At 50.2% G+C, this 22,595-nt stretch overlaps 1 protein-coding gene across 10 annotated transcripts in view; it reads left to right on the top strand.

The window, feature by feature from the left end:
• Ctif (cap binding complex dependent translation initiation factor) overlaps nt 1-22,595 on the top strand; it is a 312,214-nt gene that overhangs the window by 1,076 nt on the left and 288,543 nt on the right. The window contains exon 1 of one of the 10 annotated variants that reach the window (XM_045142908.1): nt 366-427. The exons of the other annotated variants lie outside the window; for them this stretch is intronic. The gene's annotated coding sequence lies outside the window, so the exon portion shown is untranslated. Of the gene's footprint in view, nt 1-365; nt 428-22,595 lie in introns of those variants that run through there. 10 annotated transcript variants of the gene reach the window in all.

Here is a 22,595-nt window from a genome sequence, read left to right as displayed (position 1 = left end):
ATTGCGGTGGCAGACTTGACCGTTCCCCACGACTGGGATTCTGTTGGCTTTTAAAAAATGATTATTCCAGTCGCCGCGGGGTGATCGGGCCTGGGGAATAGATAAACGCCCAGCGGGTGTGGGGAGACAAGTTGACGGGCCCTGTAAAGCCAGCTCTCGATGGACAGTGACCCGAGTGGCCAGCGAGCTGGGCTCGTGGGGGTGGGGGGACGTGCAGGTGATCGTCTCAGGCTCGGGTCTGGTGGAGTGGACCGGCGCGGAGGTGGGGACCGGCGTGGGGGAGAAACGGTGGTTCCTGCCGCGGCGGCTGTCCAGGGGCTCCGAGGGGCCGCGTGCTAGTGCTGAGGCGCAACCACGGGACCCAGCATCCGAGCCGGTGATTTCTTGACATCAAAAGACAATCGGAGATTGTCGGGGAGTTCTCTGGGTAAGAGCTGGGGGGCGTGTGTGCAGCCAAGGAGGCGCGGCGTGCCGAGGGGTGGGATGGGGGACGGCGCTGAGTGTGTGCGTCCCCTCCCCGGGGAGCGAGGCGACGCCTCCTCCGCCCGGCTGTGTGTACACGGTGCTCCGGCGGGGATGGGGACAGACCGTGGCGTAGTAGGGACTCGCGTGGGCCTGATTCCCCCACCCCGAGGGTTCGGCCTAGCCAGCCTCAAGTAGTTTGGCTCCGTGTTACGCGTGTGTCAGAGCCCGGGTTACTTGGAGAGGGACTCGTGGAGCTCTGGGCCGGGTCTCGGGAGCTCACCAGCCCCGGTGCCGGCCCCTCCCTTCCTCCTGGTCTCGGACGTCCCCCGGAGCCGGCTGACGGTCTGGCGAGGCGGGGAGGAGCCGCGGGCGGGCCGGGCGCACGCTTGCTTGTCGCCGCTCCCACCCGCGACACGCTTGGCTGACCCTTGCACCGCGGCGCCCAGTGATGCGCGTGTCGGCGCGCTCCGGCCGAGGTCTCCCCAGACCCTAGAGAGGAATCCACGCTCTCTGAGACCTACCCAGTTATTCAGTCTGGGAACCCCGGGGACCGAAACCTGCCCAGCCACCCCAGCCTGGGCCCAGTCTGCTTCTACCCTCAGCCCAGCCGGTCATAACGCCGCTGCCCCCACCCCGCCTGCCCGCCGGGCTGTCATCTCCACGGCCCTGGGGATTAGGGGGCCACGCAGCCTGGGAGGAAGCCCTGGGGAGCTTCTAGCTCGGTGGAGGCTGGAAGCTCCCCAGGACGCCTGTGACACAGCCCGGGAGCTGGAGGGGAGGAAGGAACCGCCCTGAGCGCTGGGAGGGGCGCTCAGCTGTGTGGCGGGGTTCCTGCAGGCCAGCCGTGGGGCTGGGCCCAAACCTCTGGAATCTGGGCTCCCAGCATGCCCGGATTTCCAGACAACCCAATTATACAGGAACAGAACGCACTGAGCGGACACTAGAAGGTGGCCAAGACTCTCTGGAGCGGCCCTGAGCAAACTCCCTCTGAGCATCTGAGGCTCAGCTGTGTGAATTGTGTGTCCTGAATCAAGAGCTCCGAGGCAGTAATCTGTAATGCGTTCTGGGGGACCGTGTCATGGGTGATGAGTAGATTGCTAGAGTAATAGCACATGTCTCTGTGATTTTACAGAGCAGTTTTCCCACTACTGATCAATGCATTTACTAACAGGATCCCAAGAGGTAGGGAAAACCAAACCTATTGCACAGAGCACTCTGAGCCCCAGAAAGTGATGGGACTTACTTGCCTGGGGCCTTTCAGTAGCAAAAGAACTATTTCCTTTCTTCTGTGACTTTTCTGTCTGTCCGTCTGTCTCTCTCTCTCTCTCTCTCTCTTTTTTTTTTTTTCCTTTTTTGGTTTTTCGAGGTAGGGTCTCACTCTAGTCCTCCAGGCTGACCTGGAATTCACTATGTAGTCTCAGGGTGGCCTCCAACTCATGGCAATCCTCCTACCTGTGCTAGAATTAAAGGCGTACGCCCTCACACCCGGCGCTGTGACTTCTCTTGGCAGCTCTTGGCTGCTTGTTGTTTGAGACAGGGTCTCTTCAGTGTAACCCAAGTGGGCCTTGATCTTTCAGTGGCCTTCCCTTCTCCTGAATGCCAGAATTACAGGCACTGTGCTCAGGACTCATAGCTTTTTAAAAATTATTATAATTAAGTAGAAACTTTGTATGGACATATCATATGTTGGTGCCATCATTTCCCTCCTCCATGCCCCCATTCCACTGAGGGCCCTCCTCAGTAGGATTGCTGATATTCATCATGGGCTGTGGGTTATGAGTTGTGAGAGCAGCAGTCAGGACTCATGTTTTAATTAAATAGTGACTGCTTTCCTAAAGGTATGATCTTTGTACCTTAGAAAACACGTAGCCTGTGAAAGGAGTAAATTATTTGTCAAAACACTTGATTTGCTAAGAGTTCCTAATGAGAAAAACTACTAAAGACCGAAAGTTTTATCACTCATCTAATAATTTGCTGTTGCTAAGTGTATAGCTGCTATCATACACCCAGTATATAATATACTAACGTGCCCCTATGAATGTGAATGTAGAGTTGCTAGTGAATACAAGGTTTGTTTATATGTTGTGTGTGTGTGTGTGTGTGTGATATGCCTGTGGGTTCATATGTGTATGGGCACACTTATATGCAAGTGCATATGGAGAACAAAGGTTGATCTCTAGTGTCTTCATCAATTGCTCTCCACTTTATTTACTGAGGCAAGATCTCTAGCTTGAACCCAGTCTAGCTAGCCGTTTGCCTGGGATCCTCTGTCTGTCTCTCAAGTCCTAGGATTACAAGCATGCAGCCACACCCACTTAGCACTTATGTGGGTGCTGGGGAACATTGGTTCTCATATTTTTTTTAATTTTTAATTTATTTATTTTAGAGAGAGAAAATGGGCATGCCAGGACCCTATAAATGAACTCCAGATGCATGTGCCACCTTGTGCATCTGGCTTATGTGGATCTTTGGAAATCGAACCTGGATCTTTTGCAGACAAGTGCTTTAACCACTAAGCCATCTCTCCAGTCCTGGTCCTCACACTTATGTGACAAGCGTGCACTGAGCTATCTCTGTTAGCCCTTATTTAGTTTTTTGAGAGAGTGCCTCACATTGTTGTGTAGATTGGCCTGGGACATACTGTGTAGCCACACTGGCCTCAAACTCATGGCAATCATCTTGCCTCAGCCTCCCGCATGCTGCTGAGGTCCCATCTTTTGGTACTGGGTTCAAAGCCATCAGATTCAAAATGTAACCCCCTGAGAAACCATCCCAGATTTTTCTCCCTGTCTTCTTCCCCCAGTCAGGGATTGGCAAGCCCAGAAGATAGCAAAGACTCCCTATATACCTGTGAGTTTCTGAGTTCATGTGTATGAAAATTCTCAGACACAGCCTGGAGGGTTTTTAAGTTTAGTCAGCTGATCAAAGAGTCACCAATTCATTCACAGATATGTACTGAGCACCTTCAAGTTTCTATATCCAGAAGTGCCTGCAAAAGAAGTTTAGCACATGATCCTTGCAGTATGTTAGGGTCTAAAAATGTGTTCTTGCTGTATAGGTGAGTTTCAATCCACCAAATGCTTATGACACATCTGTGTAGGCTGCACAATGCATTGTGTTTGGCGCGCACAGAGGTCCCACTGCAGGAACAGTTAAGTTACAATGCCATAATAGAGCCTCAGGAGGGAGCAAATCATCAATATTTTAAAGCCCTCACCCTGGGACATAATCAGTTTCACATATGTTGGTTACCGGGTCCCATAACGCCACTTGGTATCTTAGAGTAAATACAAATGGGGCAATGGGAGAGGACCCCGGACTGCAGGCTCCCAGGTGGTCCCAGAGTTGCAGCCTTCTGTGTGGATAGCAGGCAGCTGATGGAGCCTTACCCTGAAGTCAACCAACAGGTTCCTTTAAGCCTTGGAGATGTTCTCCCAGCTGCCTGTCACGGCCCTGGTGTGCTGTGTGTGACTCAGTGAGAATCTGTGGCCTTGGTCATATTCGGGCCCTGCAAGTCTTACAAGGTCTGGGTAGATGTTTTAGTATGGGGCCCCTTTAATCTACTTCTGTGGCCCCTGATATCCTCCAGTTTCATTTCAACTGCCCTTCCTTTAAGGCTATATTGTTTGCAATACCAGTCATGGAACAGGAAGCAGCAGGTAGGTGGTTAGGGTAGAGAGAGAATTCTGTGCTTGGAGAGCCAGGAGGAGGTATGGATAAATGGGCAATCCCAGTCCCTGAGAACTCTCTAAACTTCATGGTGTTTCTGTGGAACTTGCCTGATTGCCTGGCAGCCTAGCCTGTGGCTGAGGCTGAGCTATAGTTCCGAACAGGGTAAGAACCATCCCTAGAGTGGGGGACCCACAACTTGGCAGGGCTATATCTAATCTCCAGGCAAAGGCCTCAGGGTCCCATAAATGAAATGACTTGCCCAAGGTCACAATGAGCCCTTGGCAGAGTGGGGGCAAGAAATCTTGGATCTTCGTGTCTCATCCAATGTCTTTCTCTATACCAGATGCTTACTTTAAAACGTGGATCCTTATTTCCCAAAGAGTACAGACTTTTTTCCTACACACTCCTCGAGATTTACTTAGATGAGATTATCTGCTTTCCTTCCACAGTGGCCTTTCCTGCCTAAGACTTCATCCTGGCATCCAGGAGTGGAGTAAGGGCCTGAATGGGAGGAAGTGGCAGCCTTGGGGCCTTTCAGTGCTTTCACTGGCTGTGTGGCTTGCTAGGCCTATAACGGGCTCCTCAGGGATTCAAGTTACTGTATCCTTCCATCTTCCCATGAAGTAGGCCCATCCATGTTATTTGATTTTCAGCTGATTTAAGTGGACAGAACGCTGGTGGGAAAGAGGACAATGGAAATGGACGGGAGTGGGTTGATCTTGAGGTGAATCCCCGAGTTCCATCTGGCTTCACAGTTTACACAGTGCCTCACTAAATCACCCCATGTGGACACCTATCACGTCCACTTGGGAGGCTGTTCTCATCACAACTCCCATTTTGCACATGAAGGAACAGTCTCTATGGATAAGGGTGTGTTCAAGGCCTGGATAAGTTATATAGCTGGCATCTGGACTCCGTGGTCTCCAGACATCAAACCCAGTGCCCACCACTGAGATGGCTTCACCATCCGATATTGTCACTATGATCTTGTGATTGGAGAGGGAGGAACCCTTCGGAGCTTCCTCAGGTTTCCTATGGACTCATGTCCAGTTGGGAGCTGGACCCAGCTGCTCACTAACCCTTGGAGGCAGCTTCCATGGCAGCAATACATACAGGAGGGCCATTAGGGGATGGTTTCCTGGAAAAGATGTATTTGGACTAGGTCTGGGTGTGTGGTGCAGGGGTTTTAAGCTGGGCAGTGGCCCAAACGTGGATAAGAGAAAACTGTGAATGCATGGGGCAAGGTGGAGCCGGCCAGCGAGGCGGGGTTGATGGTCCTGCACTTAGCATGAGCGTCTCAATCGTTACTGGGCTCTGTTTCTAGACCTGGGTCTGGACTGGGTCCTTGGACTACAGTTGCCTCAAGGTGGCCACTGTCTACCAAGAGAGAGAGAGGACTCATTAGTACAATGTGGTGAGCATGGTAGTAGAGGAGAGTTCCACTGTCTACCGAGACAGAGAAAGAGAGAGAGAGAGAGAGAGAGAGAGAGAGAGAGAGGGTGGGGGGGAGAGAGAGCATTCATTATTACTGTGTGGTGAGCATAGTCGTAGAGGAACATTCCAGGGCTTTAAAGCAGCACTATACAGGGGACCTGAAATCAGGGAAGGCTTTCTTAAGGATCCAGTAGGAACTGAATCTCAGTGGAGAGAAAGGAACTAGCCAGACAGGAAAACAAGAAAAGCGCCGTCTGGGAGAAGGAACAATGCCTGAGCCGCGTGGCTGTGGGAAGGAACCGTGGGCAGTGAGGTCCATCGCAAGGGTGGCCGGGCCGAGACAGCACCCTGAGCCCAAAACCTTGGGCTTTGGCCTGCAGATGTAGTGTGAGAAATGGAGCAGAGGAGTGCAGTCATGGATCCAAAGAGAGCGTTGACTCAGAGTCAAGCGGCCACTGCGCTTCCGGGGATCCACCTTCCAGGTCCCAGGAACCAGGCTGTGCACCAGCCCATGCTGAGCACATTTGGGGAGTTAAGCCTCTGGCGACTGCTTAGATTTAGGTGTGTGTGTGGGGGTCCTCAGGCTTCTGGGCTCACTGTGTGGATGCAACTCCATCATGAGCTTGTGCTTGCTGGAGCAAGTCTGCCAGACTTGGGGTGAAAAGGAGAATTGTGGCAAGTTCAATGTCACAAGCTTTGGATTGAATCACAGCCCATATGGCCCTCCCCACCCTCAGGAAGAAGTAAGGGCTGGAGCCACAGTGCTGAGAGTTGGGGACACTCCTCCAGGGTGACCCCCGTGACAGGGCTGCTGTAGACAATAAGAGCAGACCTCTTCCTCCCATTGTCAGAAAATCCTCTGTCACGAAGTGCCTCTGGCTCCCCAGGGACGCCATGCGGGGGATGCTGTGTCATGCTGGAGGCCCAGCTGGCAGAATCCCGCGACAGCGAGAGCAGGCTTCGGCTGGCAGCTCTGGAGTGAGTTAAGGAGAGGCACTTTCGTTTTCTAGCAGGCACTGAGAGCAGAGCCTCAGAGTCTCAGGCCCTTGAGAAAGGGAGTCGGCTTCCAGGACCAGGTGGTATACTTGGGGAGGCAAGCTGGGGACTTAAAAATCCACTGAAAAGCTTGGGGGGGGGGTGGCAGTCAAAGAGTAGAATGCAAATTCAATGAGAGAGCATGGGGGGAGAGAGCTGCTCCATCCGTGTGTCATTGCATTTGACTGTGGCTGGGGTCCAGGCCCAGCCTTTTCCAATTCGGACCATCTGGATGCAGAGCACACAGTAGGTGTTTGGTCTCCTGGTGGGACTCTGTAGGGATGTGGCCTGGGTTAGCTGTCTGGAGCCAGAGATCAGCCAGGGAAGGCTTCCATGCACAAGTCCAAAGGAGCACTCCAACACTGATTTAGATGCCTTTGGAGCCACAGCGGAGTACCCCTGGAAACCTTCCATCTACAAAGTGCCTAGAGCTGCTATACAAGATGCAGACACATCCTTGCTAACAACAGCCTGGCTCGCAGAATGCAATGGAAGCCCCCAGGTTAGGCGAATGGGTGATGCCCTCAGGAGCAGGTGACTGCCTATCTCAGAACCCTAGGTACCGAGCTGTGACAGCACCTCTTTCAGAACTGGGAAGGAGACCAGGATTGGGACTGGGGACCCCTACCTGCAGCCAGCATAGAGAGGTTTGCATGCCTGGAGAAAACATAGGCTAGACATCAGCCCGCTAGCATGGTGGTGCTACACTGATTTTCAGGAGTGGGAATTAGAAATCTCTGGTCTGGTATGGCTTTGCATGTTCACCTTTCATCCTGGGATCTCCAAAGAAGAATTAGTTCATAGTCTTGTGGCCAGAGTCCTCTCCACTGTGGGCTAGGGGCCTTGAGGGCCCAGGGAGATGCCGGGGCTCTTCATCGTATGTTGATTTAAATGTCCACCTCCGGGCTGGAGGGATGGCTTAGCAGTTAAGGTGTTTGCCTGCAAAGCCAAAGGTTCGATTCCCTAGGACCCACGTTAGCCAGATGCACAAGGGGGTGCAGGCAGCTGGAGTTTGATTGCAGTGGCTGAAGGCCCTGGTACACCCATTTTCTCTCTCTCTCTCTGCCAAATAAATAAATAAATAATAAAATATTTTAAATGTCCACCTCCAAGAGATGCTTCAAGCCCAGGATGAAGTAGGTGAGTGAATGAGGGAGAAGAGGAGGGCAGAAGGGCCCTGGGTGGGATCTCTTGAGTGGTCTTTGTAGATGACTGCACAGGTAAGGCATACATATATATATACATACACGGAGCACAGAGAAGGAAACGTCCTACCTTAGCTTTTAGGAAAGGCCTACCCATGAGCCCAGTCCAGCTGGGGCTATAGCTCAGAGGTAGGGGTGCTTGCCTAGATATGTGAGGCTCTGGGTTCTATCTCCAGTAATGCAAAAAAAAATAAGGAAGAATCTGTAACAGATTCAGAGATGAGCCCCTTCCTTCTGTAAATTCCAGAACCTTATCTCACGCTGCCTGCTTAACCCCGATCCGTACCCACGAAGCCTCCCTGTACCCAGACTTCAATTCCTACAGTTCTAAGCTTTGGTGATACCTGAGGACTACCTGATGACCCTCCACTGGTGTGGGAATCCAGGCCAGAGCAGCACTTGGCCCACCTATGGGAAGTCCTCTGCAGCTTTGCGCTTCCAGCAGGGTGAGGGCACCTTGTTTCTGCCTAGTGACCATTCTCTGCTGGCCACCCCAGTAAAGCGTGGCTTCTAGTCCTTTCATTGCCCGTGTTTCTGCTTGAAGGCTTGTTTGTGGAGAGAAAACTGCAAATCCAGCTAATTTCAGTCCTAACTGGCTTAGCACAGAGGTTGTGAGGGCAGGGACTGTGTGAGCAGACAGGATACCCAGGCAGCCTGTGACACAGAAAATCTGTTTTTAATTTTGTTTAGTTTTATTACTTTGTTTCTTGAGACGCAGTTTCCTTATGTAGTCATGAACTCACTATGTAGCCTGAGCTGGTCTCGAACTTGAGATCCTCCTCCCTTGGGTCATGGGATGACAGGCATGGGCCACCATGCCTGGCATGATATAGAAGCTCTCAGCTGCTTTGGCACCACATGCTTCAGATAATCATGAGAGGAGCAACCGCATGTGCGCACACGCGCATACACACTTTCCTCTGATAACTCCCGAGCCCTGTGCACAGAGCTGGTGTTGAGTGGGTGTGTGTTATGTGGCAGACCCTTCCCTGGGCACGCTCATGGAATGAGAGTAGCTTCTGTGAGGGAGAAGGCCAGGTGCAGAGACGTGGTCATGCCTCGGTGGCACTGTGTCCATTGAGCCTGGGGGTGGGTGCATCACATAGGATCCCATCATATCTTGATGCCAACTCTGTCTGGGAGCCCACAGGTCTTTGGGGGCATTGGCTGAGAGATGAGTTAGAAGCGTGGGATTGAGAAAGTAGCTTGCTGTGGGGATTCACATCCTGGCCTGTCCCTGAACAGGATGGGGCTCACCAGGTAATTTCCCAGGGCATGCTGGTTGACCTGGCTCTTCTGAATAGAGCACCCCGGGTTCTCCCCGGAAGCAGATGATGGCTCTGCTCTGCCCCTTTTGGCAGGGCTGCACGTGGATAGGGTTAGTGGTGAGGGCCAGGGATGCTGTGAGCATGCCCATTTTCCCCCTTTCTCCCTCCCAAACGTCTTCCTCTGCCCACATGCTATTGGTTTGCCTTAATCTTTTTCACCTAAGCTCTTACCCGTCAGCATGTGGTTCAGGTTAGCTGACATCTGCCGTGGGCCATGCTCTAGGAAGTAGCCAGATTCCTTGATGACCCCAGAAGAGTCCCTGCTTCCATCTTTCCACCCTGGCTGGGAAGACAGATTAACCTTACGCTGGGAGGTGTGCTAAATGTGGAGGAGGCGGTGGCAAAGGGGCTGAGTGGTTGGGAGAATGGCTGTGGCAAGTTTTGTCTAAAGGGACAATTGTGCCGGGATGCCGGGACACAGGTGTGAACTTGGGCTGTCCCACAGAAATGAGGGTGTATGACCATATGGGCCCTGGAGGATGTGTGCATAGGAGCAACACCTGATACTGTCATCAGTCATTTCTAATGCAGGGTGCACATGGGGTGGGAGAGGGGCCAATGCACAGGGGACCCTGGCAATTGTTTCCCCATTTTGCTTAAGGGACTAGAGGGAAATTCACAAGTGGCTCAGTTCTAGCCCCAAGGTTCTTCTGTATCTCACCTTGATCTCAGTTGAGGCACTGAGGGTAGAAGTGTGGAGACAGAACAACCATCTGGTTGGCAGGATGTTATTGGATAAAGAGGAAAAAACAAAAGAACCCTGGAGTTGGGTGTGGTGGTGCATGCCTTTGATCCTAGCACTCAGGAGGCAGAGGTAGGAGGATCACCAAGAGTTTGAGGCCACCCTGAGACTCCATAGTGAATTCCAGGTCAGCCTGGGCTACAGTGAGACCCTACCTTGAAAAAACAAGAAAAAACAAAACAAAACAAACAAAGGAACACTGAACTAAAGCATGGTTTTAAGACCAAAGTATTTCAATTCACATAGCCAGAAGTCTAAAGATAGGAGCTCTGGAGTTGCTTAGGTCAGTAGATCAGGGATCATTTCTAGATCTGCTCCTAACTTTGCAGGCTACCATTTTCAGCAAATCATCTCTTTTGGGTTTTACCCCTTGTGGTCATAACATGATTACCATTGAGCCAAGCACCAAGGTCTCATCTAACTGTAGCCAAAGTCAGTCAGGAAGGTGACGTCTGAGAGTCTGAGGTGCTAGCTGTTTTATGAAAGACAGTAGTCCCCTTTGAGGGTGGGCATGAGCCTGGGAGAGGAGTTAGGGCACATCTGTCTTGCAGAGGGTACAATCTGGTTAGGGTCCCTGGTCCCAGGGGAATGAATGCAGGCTGAGTCAAGATGGTGGTAGACATTCCCTTCTCCTCCCCAGACCACTGTTCCTTTTTTTTTTTTTTAATTTTTTTTAATTTTTATTTATTTATTTATTTGAGAGCGACAGACACAGAGAGAAAGACAGAGAGAGGGAGAGAGAATGGGTGCGCCAGGGCTTCCAGCCTCTGCAAACAAACTCCAGATGCGTGCGCCCCCTTGTGCATCTGGCTAACGTGGGACCTGGGGAACCAAGCCTCGAACCGGGATCCTTAGGCTTCACAGGCAAGCGCTTAACCGCTAAGCCATCTCTCCAGCCCAGCCTTTTTATTTTTATTTATTTATTTGAGAGTGATAGACACAGAGAGAAAGACAGGTAGAGGGCGAGAGAGAGAGAGAATGGGCGCGCCAGGGCTTCCAGCCTCTGCAAACGAACTCCAGACGCGTGCGCCCCCTTGTGCATCTGGCTAACGTGGGACCTGGGGAACCGAGCCTCGAACCTGGGTCCTTAGGCTTCACAGGCAAGCACTTAACCGCTACGCCATCTCTCCAGCCCACCACTGTTCCTTTTACACATATGCTTACAGACATACGAATGGCCCAGGCTGGGAGCCAATAGCAAGCCAAAGGCAAATCTGACCTCCACCTGCTTGGGTAGCTCTGTGGGCCTCCTCCTCCTCTATAGGGATTGGTTGTGTGGCTTGTGGACACGCTGAGCCTTTCCCTCAGTCCCCCCCACCACCCCCTTCTCTTTTCTCGGGTCCTTCCTTAGCCTACATCAAGAGATCAAGGACACCTTGAAAGCATTCCCACCTCTACACCAACCCTGCTTTTCCCATGGGGATGGTGCAGCACTGGCCATGGCCCCCAGGCCTGAAGAGAGGCATTGTTCACTTCAGCACATACTTGTAGAAAGAATGCTGGTGCCTCATTTGAACTCCACGCCAGAGCCCAGGCCAGCTCAGGGTGGCCCAGCATAGTGACTGGGTGAGGAATGCCATGGGTCCTTACCTTTGGCTGCCCTAAGAGCATCACTAACCCTGTGGCTCTGGGTTGATTTTGTCCCTGAAAGGTGTGCTGGAGTCCTGACCCCATGCCTCAGGCCATGGCTCTTGCCAAGAGACAGGGTCTCCACAGAAACACCCTAACTTAACACGACTGGCATCTGCATAGACAGGAGCTGGGCGTGCAAGCATGCCTCTATAACATAATCTGAGCCCTCAGGAAGCCAAGGCAGGAGGGTCACATGTTTGAGGCCAGTCTGGGTTACAAAGCAAGGCCCTGCCTATCTCAAACAGAGCAAAACAAAATAAAGGACCTCCGAGACAAAACAGAACCCAAGTAAATTAGGACACGGACCTGCACAGAGAATGAGGGGACACTGTGTGAGGACATCGTGACAAGGCAGACATCTGCAGGCCTCAGAAGAAGCCAGTCCTACGGGCGCCATGGCAATGACTTCCAGACCATCAGGGTGACATTCTGTTGTCTAGGCCTCACAGTGTACCCAGCACACAGGCGTGGAATGTGGGGCTCAAGCTCAGCACCTCACCCCCTCAGCGTGCACACCATAAACCTGTAGGTTCGTACCCAGAGACCAGCCTGCTACAGTGTGGTCAGGGAGACCAGGCGACATTCCCCATTGTATTCTGCCCTGAGAGTTGCTGGGTGATACAGGCAGGGGTGTTTGTCAACTCGGGGAACAGACAAGGAACATATGTCCAGAAGCCTTTGGACAACCCAGTAATAACCAAACAGATGTTGACGATGACAGGGTAAGAATGCTCTGTGGGCTCTGTTGTGTATTAATCAGCTCTCCCAGCCTCTATTCTCCACGTAAAGGAGGGCACGAGACGAGATGTTCAGGGATTTCTCCCCAGTCACACAGCTAAGATGTGGTATAACCAGTTTTGGTTTGCCCTTGCCTCTTAACCCTCACGCTCAGGGACTGACTCATGCTGAGGTCCGCTTGTGATGTTCTGAAGAGGTCACTGCCCTTGGTGACCTGAGTGAGCAAGTCACTTCACATTCAACTTTTTTTTTTCTGGGTCACCTCAAGACTTGGATGACATTACATCTCAAGTGCCCATTCCTCTTTAAAGTTCAAGTGCCCATCCCTTCATCATTCAGGATTATCCTCAGTGTGGCTGACAGAGAAGGACGAGTCCCCATGTCACCTTTGGCATTTGCTAACCCTGAAACTGCAGCTCCAGATCTGGCTGGCTGGCCAGCTGGGTGTGGTGGTGTCTTCTTCCCTAGAAAGTGAATTCTTGGGCTGGAGACATGGCACAGTGGTTAAAGGTGCTTGCTTGCAAAGCCTGATAGCTCAGCAAGAGGCCCTGGCATGCCCATATGCTCTTTCTCCCAAATATCTCTCAAATACATATAATAAAACTGTTTCTTTTTAAAAAGAAAGTGGGGAGGCTGGAGAGATGGCTTAGCAGTTAAGGCATTTGCCTGCAAAGCCAAAGGATCCCAGTTCGACTCTCCAAGACCCACATAAGCCAGATGCACAAGGGGGTGCATGCATCTGGAGTTCATTTGCAGTGACTAGAGGCCCTGGCACACCCATTCCCTCCTCCCTCCCTCTCTCTCTCTCTCTTTGCATTTCTCTCAAATAATTAAATTAAATTTAAAAAGAAAGTGGGGCTGGAGAGATGGTTCAGATGGCCCTTGCCTGCAGAGCCTACCTAATGACATGAGTTCAATTTCCCAGCACCCACATAAAGCCAGATGCATGAAGTGGCACATGCATCTGGAGTTTGTTTGCAACAGCTAGAGGCCCGGGTACACCCATTCTCTCCTCCTCCTCTCTGCTTGCAAATAAATTTTAAAGAAAAGTGGTTTCTTTCAGCATTCGAAAGTCATGTCACCCTCTGCCAGGCTACCCCAAAGACTCATGAGGAAGATGTGGGCCAAGTCATGTCCACAAGCATGCAGGGAAGTGTGCTGGAGAGATGTTGACAATGTGTGTCCCTCCCTCACCTGGAGCTGCTGCAGCCTCAGGAGCTCATGAGGGAGGCTGACCAGGGGAGCAGTTTGGAGGCCTGGGCACTCCTGCTTTCCCACTCCTAGGTCCAGGTGGTCAGCTGTGAAGGGCCAGGAGAGCAGAGTGGTGCAAGGTCTCAGTGATGCTTAGAACAAGGCCACCAGAGCAGGAAGGGACCTGGCTGTCAACCTCCTGTAGCCCAGCTTGGGTGCCTCCTTGAAGGGCTTCGTGATTTTACTGACCGGGTTAGATCTAAGCCTGCTTAATGGATCTGCGGTAGATTTGAGAACTAGAAAAGAAAAGCATTGTGTGCCTGTCAAAGTCCTCAGTTCCTGACAGCCTGACACGGCCCCATTGCTCTAGGTCTCAGGTCTTCGGCTCTGGTGAAGAAGCTTTGGGAAGGTTGTGTCTACTGCAAGGTGTTTCCTTTTTGGTGTCGGGGCCACTGGGAGTCAGGTCTCCTGTGTTCTTGTGTGGTGCCTAGGCATCCACCAGGGGTTCAAGCATTAATTCCAGCAGGGACATTAGGAAGAGAGACCAGATGACCCGGCCAATGGAATAGCAAAGCAAGGACAGGTTCTTCGATTGCTCCCTCCTGGCCCTGTAGAATGTGGATGTTTCTAGATTCCCAGGTAGCCTGTCTCCAAAGGAGCCTGGCCAGCATCTGTGCCCAGCATGGTACCATCTCCCAGGCCAAGTCAGGCATCCCACCTATTCAGATATGCCCAATACACTGCAGTAGGCCATGACATCATTGAGAGGCAGGAGGGACCTGGGCCAGGTGCTCAGTGAAAGTGGGATCCAGGCAGGGCAAGAAAAAGCCAAACAGTGCTGCCCTAAGTTCTGCTGGGAAGTTTCATGAAGGCCTCAGGAAAGAATCCAGAAAGCTCTCTGAGAGCTGCCATCCTGTCTCTGCCCCCACCCTTATGGTCTGAGAGATAGAAGGGACTGGGAAGTAGACCTAATTCTAGGTCTGGAAGCTGGCAGGGAACAGATGGACATGGTCTTGTACCTAGAAGCGATACTGCCTTGTGGCCCACGACATAAAGACCCAGGGTGCCTCCTGCTAGCCCTGGCTGGGATCTCAGAGCCCCAGGGTTCTGATAAATGGTATAAACAGTATAAGCCACCCTTCTTCCAAAACATCAAGTCTGTGGAGCCCTGAGGCTGTCTGCCTTGACAGAGGTGTCTGGAACCTTCCCAGCATCCTCTCCTCTGGCCATCTCCACCATGATCCTTCTGAAGTGGGGGCCAAGGAGGGATACGGTGCTCAGGGAAACAAGCTGCAGCCACCTCCCTCCATCTGGGCACTGCTTGTATTAACGTGGCCCACATCTGCATCCTCTGTGCTCAGGGACCGCTCCTAGGCAGAGGGATTCCCCATTCCTTCATACTTCCTATGAGAACAAACTGGGCTAAAGATCTCCTTCGCTGTCCTGGGTTCGGAAGCCCAAAACCATCTCTTGCCAGGTCTCTTTGAGTGGTCAAGGGACCTGGGGCCAAGGTGCTTAGATACAGAAGCAGTAATTAAAAAAAAAATTAAAGTATTTTATTTCTATTTATTTATGAGAGAGAGAGAGAGTGAATAGGCATGTCATGGCCTCCTGCTGCTGAAGATGACCTCCAGATGCATACACCACCATGTGTGACTTGCTTACGTGGGTTCTGGAGAGTTGAACCTAGGTCCTCAGTCTTTTTGCAGGCAAGTGCCTTAACCACTAAGCCATCTCTCGAGCCTGGCAAGTTTTGTTTTTAAAGACACGGGTGTCACTACATAGTCCAGGCTGGCCTACAATTTGCAAACATTCTGCCTTGGCCCCCGAATGCTAAGGTTTTAGGCACTTAGCACCCTGTCGGGCTGGACAGTGAGGTTCTTGAAGGCTGACTCACCAGCCTGGGAGAGCTGGGGGTGGATCACACAGGCTGTGGCCTGAGGGTTTGTGACTGTGCCCCCTTCTCACAGCTCTTCAGTCCCTGGTGCCACCTCTTTTCTCCTTGGGAAGCGAAGCTCTCTGTCTCCTTGCTTTGGCTCAGTTTGCAGAAGCCCCATGATGTGGGGGACAGGGTGATATGATGAGAAATCTAGATTATCCTCATGCCTGGGTGGAGATAGGCCCAGGTGATTAGTGAAGCACACATCTGGGTGTGTCTGTCGGACCAATTCCAGAGCTGATTAGATCACCAGGGCTGTGTCCTTACACATGGTTAAGCCCACGAATGGATTCAGAATGCTCATCGACCACTGGGAGGCGGCAGAATATGGAAGACGGGGCCTGGCTGGAGGAAAGGAGTCTCTGGGGGTGTTTCGGGAGGACATGGCTTGCCCTGGCTCCTTCCTATCTTCACTTTGCCACCTGGCTGCCAGAAGGGGAGCTGTGCTCCACCATGACCTCCCTGTCATTAGCAAAAGAAATCATTCTTCCTTACATTGTTTGTGTTGTGTATTTTGTCATAAAATGTCATAAACACAGGCAGCTTCCCTGTCTGAGCAATAAAGGGAACTGTTTTTCAAATGAAGATGCTCTTATAGCATGAGAAGTCTCTAGTGTGCATGTATAAGATGTGTGTGTGTGTATGTGTGTGTGTGTGTGTGTGTGTGTGTGTGTGTGCTAAAGCCATGTATTCTCAAACAAGTGTCTTTAACTACTGAGCCATCTCCCCAACTCCTTATTCTGTTAAGCCTTGTATTAGTTTAAGTATGCATCAAAAAGCAAAAAAGAAGCCAGGCATGGTGGGGTACACCTTTAATCACAGCACTGGGGAGGCAGAGGTAGGAGGATCACCATGAGTTTGAGGCTTCCCTGAGATTACATCATAGTGAATTCCAGGTCAGCCTGAGCTAGAGTGAAATCCTACCTTGAAAACCCAAGAAGTAAATAAATAAGTAAAAAGCAAAAAAAAAAAAAAAAAGAAAGAAAGAAACTTCTGGTGGATAGGGTGGCACAGATCTATAATCTCAGCACTTGGGTGGAGGAGACAGGGAGATCAGAAGTTCAAAGCTAGCCTTGACTACAAAGTCCTAGGCCAGCTTGGGCTACAGCCAAGGGCTGAGATGTAGCTCAGTGGTAGAGTACTTACTTGCCTAGTGTGTGCAAGACCCAGGGTTCAATTTTGAACGCTGTGCCACAAAATTAATAAATAAATAAAAAGAGAGGAAAAAGCCCAAGAATACATGATTTTATTACTGCTTAGTAGGAAGGTGAATGTAATAGAAAGTCAATGCCGAGTCACTAATAATATCACAATTGGTTTGTGGGCAGGACAGAAAATTGCCAGGAAGCAAATGGGTTGAAATGCTGCATCAGCTGCTTTAGGTAGGGGTTAAGCCACTTGGCTCAATGTGGAGTCAGAGATGTCCAGTTATAGTCCAAAGTGAGTGACTCTTTCCATGTACCAAATGTGAGTTCCTGAATATTTATTTACCGTAGACCTTTATACATGTGACTCTCATTTGAGTTCAGGCAAGGTCGTCATTACCCAAGGCCAGTCTTGATAAACAAGCCCTTTCCTTTAGTATCCATTTTGTTTCTAAAAGACCTTATCAACTGGCCTCCCTAGAAAAGCATTTTGTTTGGAGCCAGGTGCAGGGGCGTATGCCTGTCATTCCAGCACTTAGGAGGTTGAGGCAGGAGCATCTTGGGTTAAAGCCAGCCTGAGGTACGTGGCAAGATGCTGTCTAAAAATGTGTGTGTGTGTGTGTGTGTGTGTGTGTGTGTGTGTGTGTGTGTGTGTGTGTTTTCTATCTGCTATCCATTCTAGAGCCAATACTCAATATCCTTATCCAGGCGTTAATCATTGGGTTTATTTGAGAGGTGTCTGACTGTAGTGATAAAGGCTTACTGCTCTTGTCTGAATGCTTCAAAAGAACGTGTTGATGTTGGAGTGACCACCTGTCACCCTGACACCCTCTTCCATCTTGTGAACAGTGATGAACGTTTTTTTCCTGAGCTATAAATCAAGATGTATATTTGAACTCAGAACTCTGAATGGTCATCTTTTATGTAGCTCGGAACCCTGGGGTCTCATTGTCAGATTTGTTGATGTGCTCATACAAATTCAAAGGTCTGTTTTTAGGGCTGTGGATGAAGCTCAGGCTAGAGTACACGAGGTCCTGGCTTTGGTGCCAGCTCTACCGAAAGCAGGTATGGTAGTGTACACCTACCTCTGCAGAAGGGAAGGCAGCAGGATCAGAAGTTCAAGGGTATCCTTGGCTACGCAGTGAGTTTGAAGCCAACCTGGGATACATGAAACCCTATCTCAAGAAAAAGAGAACTTTTTTTTTTTTTTTTTTTTTTTTTTGTCGAGGTAGGGTCTCACTCTGGTCCAAGCTGGGCTGAAATTAACTATGTAGTCTCAGGGTGGCCTTGAACTCTCGGCGATCCTCCTATCTCTGCCTCCCAAGTGCTGGGATTAAAGGCGTGCGCCACCACGCCTGGCTAAGAAAGAGAGAACTTCTGTGTGTGTAGTATACGTGCTGTGACGTGATGTGTGTGCAGATTCATGTGCCACCTGAGCAGAAGTGCAGAGGCCAGAGGATGACATTGGGTGCCCTTCAACGCTATTCTACCATTTCCTTAAAACCTTCCTTTGCTAAACCTGGAGTTTGCTATTTTTAAGTTTGCCTGGCTGACCAGAGAGCCTCAGTGATTCCCCTATCTCTGCCCACCCTCACCACTGGGGTTATAGGTGTGCACATATACACCTGGATTTTTACATGGGTGCTCGGGATCAAATTCATCTTTTCATGTTTGTGCAACAAGTGCTATTACCCACTGAGCTATCCCCCGAGGGCCCCCCAAATTTTTTTAAATAAAAACATCAAATCTGAGACCTACATTCTCCCTATAATTTTCCCCAAACTGTCTGATAATGTCTGCTAATGAGAATGTTACATTGATTGGAATGGAAGAGCCTTGTTCCTGGCATTCTCATTACTATTGCTGTGGAACACATTGCCCCAAAGCTTAGTGACTTAAGAGACAGTACTCCTTTGGGCTGTCCTCAGTCTGAAGAGCGGGCAGGGCCCAGTGGGCACAGCTTGTATCTGCTACATGTGGCATTGGCTGGCATGTCCAGCTGGGGCTCGGCAGTCCGGGGCGGCTCTTGCCCAGGGCCTTCGGGTCACACTGCTGGTTGGCTCTTCTCTGTGTGGCTTCCTCACAACACGGGATAATTCTGCTTAAGGTTACTGTGGTGTATGACTCGACCCAGACACTAGCTAAGTGTCATCTCCACGTTCTAGTGTTGAAGAGGCCACGTTCAAATGGAGGGGATGGAGGCTGTGGTTTAACCATGGAGGCACATTGCTCATCCTTCACTTGCCATCTTTTGAAGAAATGCATGCCAAGATTGGCTTGTTCAGTTTTAGCTCGGTTATATTAACAGTTGCTTTGCTTCAGTATTTAAAAGTTGGCCCCATCCTATCTTGTGCATGACCACTTATCATTTTATCAGTGCCTCCTAGAATGCACTGAGGCACGAAATGTAAGTAGCTGCCCTTGCTAGATGGAGCCTTTGCCAGCAAGGCAACTGTGGTGGTTTGAATGCAATGTCCCCATAGGCTCATGTGCTTTGGATACTTTACTTGGTCCTCAGCTGGTGGCGATTTGGGAAGGTTGCGGGGCCCTTAGGAGGTGGCGCCTTGCTGGAGGAGGCATGTCTTTGGGGACAAGCTTTGTGGTATTGCAGCCCAGTACTTAGGTACTTTCTCCCTGCTGCTGTGGAGATGTGGCTTCCGCCTAAGGCTTGTCACGCTTTCCCTGCCACGATGAAACGTCCCCTAGAACCTGTACGCCAAAATAAACCCTCTTCTTCCATAAGCTGCTTTTGCCCTGGTGTTTTGTCCCATAAATTAGACAGTAACTGCTACAGCTCCCATAAGTCAGACCCCTCCCCTCTGAGAGGTAGACCGGGGACTGGCTGTAGGCCACGGAGATGGATCTGGATCTATCCCACTTCCGGGGAGCCCAGGGTGTTGCTGAAAGCAGTAGTCTCGGTGGCCTTTGTCTCGGGGTGTTCACCTGGTCAGCCTGGCTATGCTGTTGCTCTCCCCACCTAGACACCTGACTTTAGAGAGAAGGCCCCATTCTAGATCAGCCATGGCCTGGCTTTTGACTTTGCCCAATAACCTTCCCAATTCTGTTTTCTTGTCAGTAAAGTCGGGGATTCCATCTAGTCTAGGGTTAGCACACTGCAGCCCGCCAGTCACATCCAGCCCAGGGTCAGCTTCACACAGTTACCTTTTGCTGAGACACAGTCATATGCAGTCCTTTATGTGCGACGGTGGCTTTGAGCTGGTTGTCACAGAGACTGTGTGGCCGATGAAGCCTGCAGTCTGGCCCTTTCTGGAAAGTTTGATGACCTCTGGTCTGAAGTACAATCAGCCCTCCGTATCTGTGAGTTTTGCATCTATGGATTCAGCTAACCAAGGATCAAACATATTTTTTTAGGGGCTCGAGAGAGGGCTTAGTGGTTAAGGTGCTTGCCTGTATAGCCTAAGAACCCAAGTTCGATTCTCCAGTTCCCATGTAAGCCAGATGCACATAGTGGCACATTCACCTAGACTTTGTTTGCTGTGGCTAGAGGCCATGTCATGTCCATTCTCACTTTCTCTCTCTCGCTGTCCCTTTCTTTCTTTCTGTCTCTAATGAATAATAAAAATAAATCTTTAAAAAATATTTTAATTATATTATCTGGGCCTAGTGTGGTGGTGCACACCTTTAATCCCAGCACTCGGGAGGCAGAGATAGGAGGGTCACTTTGAGTTCAAGGCCACCCTGAGACTCCATAGTGAATTCCAGGTCAGCGAGGGCTAGAGTGAGACCCTACCTCAAAAAACCGAAAAACTGAAGAAGAAAAAATTAATTATATTATCTGGGCCTAGTGTGGTGGTGCACACCTTTAATCCCAGCACTTGGGAGGCTGAGGTAGGAGCATTGTTGTGAGTTTCAGACCAACTTGGGACTACATAGTGAGTTCCAGGTCAGCCTGGGCTAAAGCAAGACCTTACCTCAAAAAAACACAAACACAAAACTTGTATCTGGAGCTGAGCATGGTGGCTCATGCCTACAATTACAGCACTCGTGAGGTCAAGTCAGCAAGATCTGAAGCTCAAGATTGGTTACATAGCAAATTGGAGGTCATTCTGGACTAGAGACTCGCCCCCCCCCCAATGATAACTGCACTTAATAAGTACAGAAATTTGTTTCTATTTACTCACACCCTAAATGATTTGGGGTACACAGGAGGATGCACATAAATTGTTTTTCAGATAAAGTACCCTATATAAGGGACAAGCATCCAATAATTAAAAAAAAAAATAACTTATTTTATTTGTTTGAGAGAGACAGAGAACGGGCATGCCAGGACCCTCAGCCACTGCAAATGAACTCCAGATGCACCACCTTGTGCATCTGGTTTATGGGGGTCCTGGGAAATCGAACCTGGGTCCTTTGGCTTCGCAGGCAAGTGCCTTAACCATTAAGCCACCTCTCTCTAGCCTGTATCTGAGGATTTTCGAATACTTGATTGTTGTGAAACCAGTCCCTACAGATACCAAAACCTGTATGGTTTTCAAATTTCATTTTAGCTAGGAGGTTTTTCAAACATCCTTTCAAAATTTTTAGTAATAACAACAACTGATACGGTACTTACATGTGTATTACTCCGAGTGCTTTAAGGTTACTGACTTAGTTAATCCTTATGAAAACACAGTGGGGTAAGTGGCAATGTCACATCCACTTATGAGAGGAGAAAAGAGGCAGAGTTTACTGAAGTTGAAGTAACTTGCCTAAGGACACTCAGCTAGTAAGTGGCAAAGGCAACAATGGAATTCACAGTGTGGTTTCAGAACCCATGTTCTTATTCTCTACACCACACCCCCTCTCCTTGGGGTTGGGGTGGGGAGCTCATATGAAAACCAAAAAGAGCCAGGATGGCTTGAATAGAACCGAGGTGTCTTGGCTCCTGTTTGATTTGTCTCTTGGTAGCCTCCAGGGATCTTAGGACCATATGGGACAGTCTTTGCAGGCTGCCAGGTCTAGTGGATGAGCTTGGATCTAGTCCTTGCCAGGCTGCCCTAACAGAACGTCCCAGAAAGGGTGACGTATAAACAGTTGGAGTTTATTTGGCTCCTGGGTCTGGAGGCTGGAAAGTGCAAGATCCAGGGGCCACATCTGGTGAGGCTTTCTGGCCTTGTCCTACTGTGGTAGAAACCCTTGCCAGTGTGAGAGCCCATGATTGACCCCACAGTGCCAAGATTTTTTCAATCAGCATTCATATGCTCATAAAGATGGAGCCATGTGACCTCCATACCTCCCATCAGCCCCCCCACCCAGTGCCTGCTGTGGGCACTAAGTTCCCCAACACATGCCTTTTGGAGACGCCTTCACACCACAGCAGGCTCCTAAGCTTGGACAGAGAACGCTAGTTTCTTTCTGTTCCTACAGGAACTGATCCTGGCTGTTAGGAGTTCTGGCAGACCTCAGATTTCAGAGTGTGCCAATTCCTAGGAATGAGGATGGCAGACAAATACCCTTGCTAGGTGGTCATGGTGCCCAACAAAAATGGGTGCTTAAGACCAAAGTGCATGTTTCTTAACCATCACTAGAAGGAAGGCATTTTTTTTTTCTTTTTTTTGTTTTTCGAGGTAAGGTCTCACTCTAGCTCAGGCTGACCTGGAATTCACTATGTAGTCTCAGGGTGGCCTCAAACTCATGGCGATCTCCTACCTGTGCCTCTGGTGTGCTGGGATTAAAGGTATGGGCCATTGCACCCAACTTTTTTCTTTTCTTTTTGGAGGAAGGCATATTTCAATTCACATTAAACCAGCCAATCTATTTGGCATTTGTTCCTTGAGCCTGAGAGCACATACCTTACAATAGTGTCATAATAATTAGCAAGAGTGACCTTACACCCTGAAAGTCACCTGCATAGCTCCTTTGGTACCCTTAAGTCAGCCTGGGGCAGCTGAAGGTTGAGTGGTGGGCACACTCTTGGGGAGGTATGGCCTGGGAGCCCAGATGACCCTAGAGGTCCCCCCCTATTGCAGGTAGCTATCTTGCTAGAATCCCTCTTTTCCATAACGGGGATCTGCAGGGATGACCCATGGCCTCCCTTGCCCCAGGGGAGGTGGCCCTCTGTCTTTC

The sequence above is a fragment of the Jaculus jaculus genome, chromosome 2 (genome assembly GCF_020740685.1).
Source record: "Jaculus jaculus isolate mJacJac1 chromosome 2, mJacJac1.mat.Y.cur, whole genome shotgun sequence".
Taxonomy (NCBI): Eukaryota; Metazoa; Chordata; class Mammalia; order Rodentia; family Dipodidae; genus Jaculus; species Jaculus jaculus.
The sequence above is the reverse complement of the archived record's forward strand: the minus strand, read 5'-3'. Positions and strand labels throughout refer to the sequence as shown.